Genomic DNA, 8,690 nt, shown 5'->3' with positions numbered 1-8,690 from the left:
AGGAAGAATAGGAGGTGATTGCGAGTAAGGCAATTGAAACAGAAGCCAGGGAAGAAAAGGTGGCAGAGAATACAAGTAGGTTTGGAGTAAGGACTGGAAGGCCACACAGCAAAGTGACATCCGTTGTTACTTCTGGGAAGGAATATGGACCTATGGGGGAGGATAAAAGGAATGAAGAGGGACTTTCCCATTTTATTCTGTGGCATTCTTTACTATCATCAAAAGATAAATTATTTTAATATGCGGTCAAACTAATTATTATTATTACCATTACTATTACAAAAGTTAGGGCTGGAGTTAAAAATAGAACTCAACACACAAGCATCTTAGTTTGCCAAGGCCACTATGACAAATACCACACAATGGGTTGGCTTAAACAAAAGGAACTTATTGCCTTAGAGTTTTGGAGACTAGAAGTCCAAAATCAAGTTCTCAGCAGGCCATGTTTCCTCATAGAATCTATAGCCTTCTGGTGCTGGCTTGAGCAATCCTTGGGGCTCCTCCAGCACATGGCACTCTCTCTCTCCTTGTGTCTGCTCCTCTGATTTCTGCTGACTTCCAGCTTCTTTCCAAGTTCAATTTCCTTCGCTTATAAGGATGTCAGTCATAGTGGATTAAGGCCCACCTCATTCGGTTTGGCTACACCTTAACTAAAAATAACATCTTCAAAGGTCCTATTTCTCAACAGGTTTACGTCTGCAGGACCAAGGGTTAGGACTTGAACAAGTCTTTTGTGGGTGGCATGATTCAGTCTCCAACATCAAGGCTCAAGATTCTAGCCCAGCCCTGTCAACATGTGACATGACTCCTGGGGACAAGGCTGGCCTTGGCATCACAGGATTGAGAAAGGCTTCTTGACCAAAAGGGGGGAAAAATGAAACAAAGTCAAGTTTCAGCGACTGAGAGATCGCAAATGGAGCTGAGAAGTCATTCTGGAGGTTATTCTTAAGCATTATAAAGATAATCCTTTTTAGTTTATAGTGTATTAGCGTAGCTAGAAGGAAATACCTGAAACTGTTGAATTGAAATGCAGTAGACTTGATTCTTGATGATGAATATATTACTATTACTATATAGCTTTTCTCATGTGACCATGTGATTGTGAAAACCTTGTGACTGACACTCCCCGGATCCAGTGTATGGGAAGAGGAGTAATAAAATAAAGACATAAAAAAAAAAAAAAAAAAGATTGTAGCCCAGTGGCTAAAATGTGGTCTTATGGTTTTAAAAACCTCAGCTTCCAGTTTGGTAAACAAAGAATGATTTTAACTTTCAATAAGTTTTGAAGTTCTCAAAATTTGTGTTTACTTTATGTTATTTAGAAATGGCAAACCTTCCACACATGAAATACTTCCTTTCTGGTAGAGGGAAAACAGACACATTACTGGGACGTGCCTGTTTAGTTAGTAATTGTGTCTTGATGTTTGTTTTCAGAGTGGTATATTATCTTTAGGGTTGGTAGTTCCCATGTTAGTTCAAAGGAATAATTGCACAGCTAGAAAATTAGATTAAAATTGAAAGTGAGTAAGGGTAGGTCATAAAACTCCAGGACTATAAGTGACCTTAGAGATTCCTCCCAAACCCAGTCTCAAAGAGATGAAGTAACATGTCCAAGGTCATAGAGCTGAATGGTGGACAAGTCAAAAATTATAACCAGATCCTCCATATCAATACTGAATCTCATTTCTGGTACACGACAGGTGTGGTAGTTTGGAAAATGCCTCCATTCCACCACCCCCCCACCCCCACCCAGGGTATCTGCTTCCTAAACTCTGTAATTTCTGAATGTTACCTTATATGGCAAACCAAAAAAAAAAAAGGATTTTGCAGATATGATTAAGTGATTTAAGATGGAGAGATTATCCTGGATTATGCAAATGACCCTAAATGCAATCATATGTATCTATAAAAGGGACACAAAGAGAGATTTGTTACAGAAGAAAAGAAGGTGATGTGTGACCATGGAGGCAGAGATTGGAATGTGTGACCATGGAGGCAGAGATTGGAATGAGGCAGCCACAAGCCAAGGAATGCTGGCAGTCACCAGAAGTTGGAAGAGGCAAGGAACAGATTCTCCTCTGGAACCTCCAGTAGGAATGCAGACCGACTGACACTTTGATTTCAACTTAGTGAATCTGATTTCAGATTTCTGGCTCTACAACTATGAAAGAATAAATTTCCATTATTTTAAGCCACCAGGCTTGTGGTAGTTTGTTCCAATAGCAATAGGAAACTAATACAATAGGTTTTTTAGTTCATACATAATTTGTGGCACAGAGATCCAACATGGAGAAGTTAATATTTCAAGTGGAAAGGGCTGATCATTCACAATTTATAAAACACACAGCAAAGGTCCTGTACCTAAAGTACAATCCTAAATTCTGAGGAAGATGCCCCCCAGAGGCTCTACCCACCTCTTGCAGAGTATGTGCCCCAACCTCACCCCACCTGGTGATGTCAGAGACAGAATGCTGAGGTGAGGGGGAGGCTTTAAACACATGATTAAGCTTCATTTGTTCTCCATGTCTGTGCCCAAACTCTCAAGTGGGCAAGGAGAGAGAAGGCAAAGATATTGCATTAGGCTGGATTGGTGAGAAGGAAGCAGAAAGAGGAAGGAGCATGAGGAAGGAAGAGCCCCAAGTGACAAGACAAAAGGAAGGGTGTTGGAATAAGAGCTGATGTACCTGCACACACAAAACACAAGCTGAAATGTATCTGAATGCTTGCTGTGGATAGTGCCATAGGGTTCTGTTATTTTTATACAGTTTGTGTCTGGGATACAAACTACTAGGACTGGTGATGGGATTGTCATAGCAAGTGAGCAGTCAACTGTGTGGTCTAATTCAGGAATTGAAATAGGACAGCATTTCCCCTGTTGCTCTCTCCTGACTCCACCAAAGCAGTTAAAGAGATAAGTTAGCAAATACATAGACATAAATAGAAATGTTTTCCATTTAGGCCAGGTGTTCCTTCATTCATTGATTCTTCATTGAACAGAGTTGTCAATCATATGGCAGGTATTTTCCGGGGCACATGGAATAAGTCCAGTATGTGCCTTCACATCATTTATGTATGGTCTAGTAAGGGAGACAGAAAATCAAACAAGCAGCAAAATGTAGGTATGTGAAGTGTTAGTGAGGGGGAAGTAAACGGTTGCATAGGAGCCCACAGCAAAGGAACTTAACTTTTATATTTTGGGGGGAGTAGGTAAACTGTGGTAAAGTGGAGGATGGTAAGAAATCTATTTCAAGCTGAAGAAAGAGTAAACAAAAAAGCCTGGAAGCTAAGAAAAGAATGTCATGGAAACTTAGAGTAGTGGAGGCACATTGTACAAGAAGTAATCTGCAGAGAGAGAGAGAAGGCTGAAGCAAAGTCAGAGTTACAATAAACCAAATTGAGGAGGCTCGGTTTTAGCATAAGGATAATGGGAAACTATTGAAGGATTATAAATGTCATATAATTACACAGTAGTTTAAAATGTTTTTAGATCAGTGATAATAATATTCAACTGAACTTTGTAGGAAATGCACAAAAGTACAATCCTTGCAGCTCAATAAGTATATTTAATGAATGCCTTCATATTCCTGTTGAGAAAGATGCGGTCATCAAAGGGCAAAGGGAGTTAGCTCTAGCTTCAGACAAATCATCTCAAGTCTAGTGGATTCTGATATTTAGAAAAAAGTTAGAACCAGTTCTGGGCATCACATCTGCTCTGGGAAATCCCAGATTCAATAGTCAACTAGATTCATACCAAACTGTACTTAAAAGGTTGCAGACAAAACCCCCAGATCAGTACACACTGTATAATATCCAAATAATAAATTTTTATGCAAAGTCTGTTGTACACAAGGATTATTAGTCCTTTCCTAGGATTTGCTGGGAACAATCACATACTAGACACAGAATCCTGGAACTGAGTAAAAATTAACAAACAGAAAATAAGACTCAGTTAACTAGAATATTTACCCTTCTGCTCTCTACTCTTCATGGAAACCTTCAGGATGAAATTTTCTGAATATAATTCATTTATATTCACTGCTTATAATTTTCTTCCAAGTTTCATCATTTAGCAAAAAATGTTTGAGGATGAGTATTTCTTGGTATGGTCTTTCAGGATTTCCCATTCAAGAATGTAAGTCTGAAAATTCTCTAGATGCCATATTGACCACTCAGTTTCTGCAAATATCCCTCCTTGACTGAGTAGAGTTCAGATCTGACACCAAAAATCTACCAGACCATCTGTCTCCCTTGTTCTCCAGAAAGTCTTGCTTTCATTTCTTTCCAAATCAACATTTGTGAATTTGCTTTATGCATAAAAAAAGCAGACTGGTTAAAACATCCGCTCCGGTAAGACATCTCGTGACTCTCCAGCACAAACAGATTAATCCTGGATGAAAGTCACAACAGAAAGTTATTATTCAGAACATCATGTGAACTCAGTTAAATGAAGTGATGGAAACTAAAAGATATAAATAACAATTTACAAAAAAGGAAAGGAAAATGTCTTGGAGAAGTGAAACTAAAAGCACAAGTACTTTGTTGAAGATACTAAACTGTATAAATGACTATGTAAATGTGTTAGGTATAAGATGAACACAGGTTTCTAAATTGTTTAATCTAATTGTACTTTCATAAAATTAAGGCCTGGGTGCCTCATATTTTTAAAGAGTCAACTGAATGAGTTGCCTGAGACAAGGTGGAGGAGAAAGTTATCATCCTTGTTCATTTATGTTTCCTGCATCACACTATGCTCAGATCCAAATCACTCAAACATATGCACTCGAGTCTCATTTTAGATTCTTGATATACACATGTAGTACACTAAGGTCTTTGGCATTATTTGTTTATTCAATGTAATTATTCCATTAACCATCCATTTGCATAATTTTTCTTAATTATTTTGTTTTCCCCATTCTTACATCATCCCTTTTTAAATAAAATATTCTGGAGTTTTGTGGGAATAATTTGGAAAGCATTTGGAACATACTCGGTAGGAATACATTTTTCCACATTTCATCTCTTGAAAATTTTATTTGATTTTATTGCTAAATAGAGACAATCAAAAACTGAAGCTCATGACTTTGAATGTGGAGCAAATGAGCAAAGAAGTTGGTCTGAAGAGAACTCTCTCCTGGAGGCAGTGGCTTTCCTCTTTCCAGGGCAACAGAGCCAGAGGCAGTGATCAGGACCCATGCTCGCTGCACCAAGTGCAGCTTTGGCTCCCATTGTCCCTCTGTAGCAAGAGAAGTGTCCCTGCGGACAGTCCAGGGCAGGAGTTTGGCAGTGGTCACCGTCCCTTGCCTCCCCATTTCCCTTATATGATTCTCCAGCTTTTCTAGCAACTCTGTGACTTACCCAGTATAAATCCCTTTCTATCTAAACCATCCAGAGTTGGTTTCTGTTGCAGCCACAGAGTATCCTGAGTAAAACAGGGAGTTTTACTGGACTTCAGACCATTATGTAGTATTTCATGGAAGATGCTGGATGCTGCTCTAAATTTATACATATATATTTCTTGGGAACAAAAAATAGTTGGTAAAATAGAGTAAGACTCATTAGACTGCATAGAGTGATCTTGTTCTAAGACCAGATTTCAGGTTATCATAGGAATTCCATTTAATAACACTGGAAAATTTCCAGAATTAAACACCATAATAAAAAGGGCACATTTTGAGCTGTTGTATACCTGGGTTGAGTTTGATATTTACTGCAAGAGAGTATAATTCAGTCCAGTTTCACTGAATCTTCCACAAGCAAACCAACACCAAATGAAGATTTAGGTCTTTAGTAACTCTTTGACCAATTTTTCATAGCTTTTTTTAATCTGTTAAATCTCTGCTAAATCAAAAAGAGTATCTGGAATGAACATTCATGAAACACTCCTCATTTCGCTCACTATTGACTAAGATGGCCTGAAGAAATGTATGCCTCTCCTAAAGAGCCCAAGTTAAACTAAGTTTGTTTGGCACAGGAAATTTTGATGCAGGAATCTAAAATTATTCTCCTTGTTTCAGTTAGAAATATCCTCAGCTGTGAATAATGGAAAACCCTACCCCACTGTGACTTAAACAATAAGTGGTTTATCTGATATACTAACAAGGAGTCTAGACTAGTCCATCAACTCAACCATACCATCAGGAACCCAAGAACCTTCCAGCCTCCTGCTCTGCCTTCTTAGCACATGGGTTTTAGATTGGGATTTTCCTTTCCATGGTTATGGGTGCAATATTTCCTGTACCTCTAAATATCACTTCACATTCAAAGCAGAAAGAGGGTGCAGGGGGTAAAGGTCAAAGCCTTTTCTTTGGGAGAGTTTTTTTTTTATCTGGAAAATCAAACTCTCCCAGCGTACTTTTACCTTCATCTTATCAGTCAGAACTGTGTCCCTGGTCACTTTACAAGGAAGGCATGAATTTGCATATTTGCTTTCCAGCGCCATGGTGCAGGAAGACAAGGAATGAAGGAGTTAAAATGAGAGTTGGGTGAGGCCAACTACGGTTTCTGCCATGCCCCATGTCGCAAGTTTAATCAACTGGACCCAGTGATTCCAAGGCCTTAATAGAATCATGACCAAAGGTTTTTGTTTGTTTTCGTTGTTATTTATTAGGACCTTAAGTAAACTAAGGTAATCATCATTAGCATTTTAGACACCCAATCACCAACATTCCTTTTTAGCTAATTGTCTACTTTATTTTAGATAATTGCCTATATTAGTTATCTAGTACTACATAAGAAATTACCCCAAAATTTAGCAGCTTGAAACAACAAGTATTTGCTATCCCATAGTTTCTGTGAGTCAGGAACCCAGGTGTGGCTTAGCTGGGTGTCATTGTCTAAACACAAAGCTGTACCCAAGGTGTCAGTAGGGGCCACAGCCTCATCTAAAGGCTCAACTGGGGGAGAACCTGATTTCAATACCACTCGCATGGTAGTTGGCAGGATTAAGTTTCTCTCTGGTTGTGCGTCAAAGGTCTCTATCAGTTCCTTGCCACATGAGCCTGTCCATCTCACAGCAAGGCAGATGATTTCCCTCAGAGCAAGCCAGCAAAGGAACAAGAGAGAAGGAGAGCAAAATGGAAACCACAGTTCCTTTCATCCTCATCTTGTAAATGACATCCCATTGTCTTTACCGTATTCTGTGTATTAGAAATACAGGCACCAGGTCCAGCCCACATTCAAGGGTAGGGATTACACAAAAACGTGCATACTAAGAGGCAGGGATTGTTCGGGATCATTTTAGAGGCTGCCTACCACATTGTCTGTATATAGTGCCCATTTTTCTGCTGGACTCTTTGTTATAATAATTCCTGAATACTTTTAGAAATTTTGAGATGGTGAATAATGTCTTTTTTTTTCATTACAGTTTCAAGGTGGGTTTTTAAAGAATGCTATCAAGTTGAGATATTTATCCTTTATAAACCAACTTTTCTCACTTTTATCACTTTTCTGTTTGGTGATCTATGAAATGGCCCTATCTTCTGCAAATAAATGAGACTGTATTTAAGTTCTTATACAACTTATTTTTCTTATTTATTACATTAACCAAGCCCTCCTAAAATATGATAAACATTAGAAGTCATAGGGGGCATCTTTTTTCCCTTTCTCATTTTTAAAGGCTATACAATAGTTTTTCCAATGGATGTGACCATTGTTAAAGGTTATTTACAGTGATAGAATGGCCAATATTGAAATATCATTGTATTACTTGGGGAAAATATACTTGACTATCATATATTTTTATGAGCTTTAATTGAGTTCAGAAGCTTTCTCTTGTATAAGTTAGACATAGTCTGTTCCTTGAATGTTACATAGAACTCTCATTTAAAACTGTCTGATCTTTGGGTTCTTTCATGGGAGAGCTCTTGAATTACATTTTTATTTCTTCTCTGATTATTGTTTATTCAAGGTTTCTATTTAATCCTGTAACACTTTTGGTATACCCATTTCATCTAAGTTTTCAAATTTTTAGCCATTCTGTTGTTCATATATACTTTTAACATACTTTGATCTCAGTATGACACAAGATTATCTGTAGGAATTTTTATAAGGTTCTGTGTTTTAGGTTATTTCTTTCATTACTTTTTAAATATTACTTTGGTCTTCTAGTGTTACCATTGAGCATTTTGATGTCAATTATTCTTAATTTATAGTGAAATCTTATTTTTTTTTTTTGTATGATCTAACAATTTGGTTGTGGATATTGTAAATTAAATATAATGCCAATAAGTTTGGTATTTCCTTATCAATGTCATTTGGTGTTCTATGGGCCCTTTAGTTCTGACTCTTCCATCATTCTTTAATTCCCAGCCATATTTCAACAATGAAAAAATAAAAAACTTTTCTGCTCCATTTAATTTTATCTAGGAGTTCAATGTTGACATTTCTACTCCTATCCTCTCTATATTTTAGTTCTTCTTACATATTTTCCACCTCTTTATCACTTTAGTGTGCTTTCTTGGAAAATTCCATTACCAAATCCTTTTGTTCACTAATTTATTCTTTGCCTATATCCACTGCTGTTATATTTTTTATAAGATATTTATCTTATTTATTTTCATTTCTTTTTCTATGTGGACCACTTGTTCTGTTTCCTTTGATAAGGTCCTCTACTAGCTATTTTCTTTAAAAGGGCTACTCTAGCCCTCCTCAGTTATATATTTTTTCCCCTCCTATGTGCTCAAATTCTGTGG

Source organism: Choloepus didactylus, chromosome 3, assembly GCF_015220235.1.
Source record: "Choloepus didactylus isolate mChoDid1 chromosome 3, mChoDid1.pri, whole genome shotgun sequence".
Taxonomy (NCBI): domain Eukaryota; kingdom Metazoa; phylum Chordata; class Mammalia; order Pilosa; family Megalonychidae; genus Choloepus; species Choloepus didactylus.
Note: the sequence above shows the minus strand (reverse complement) of the source record.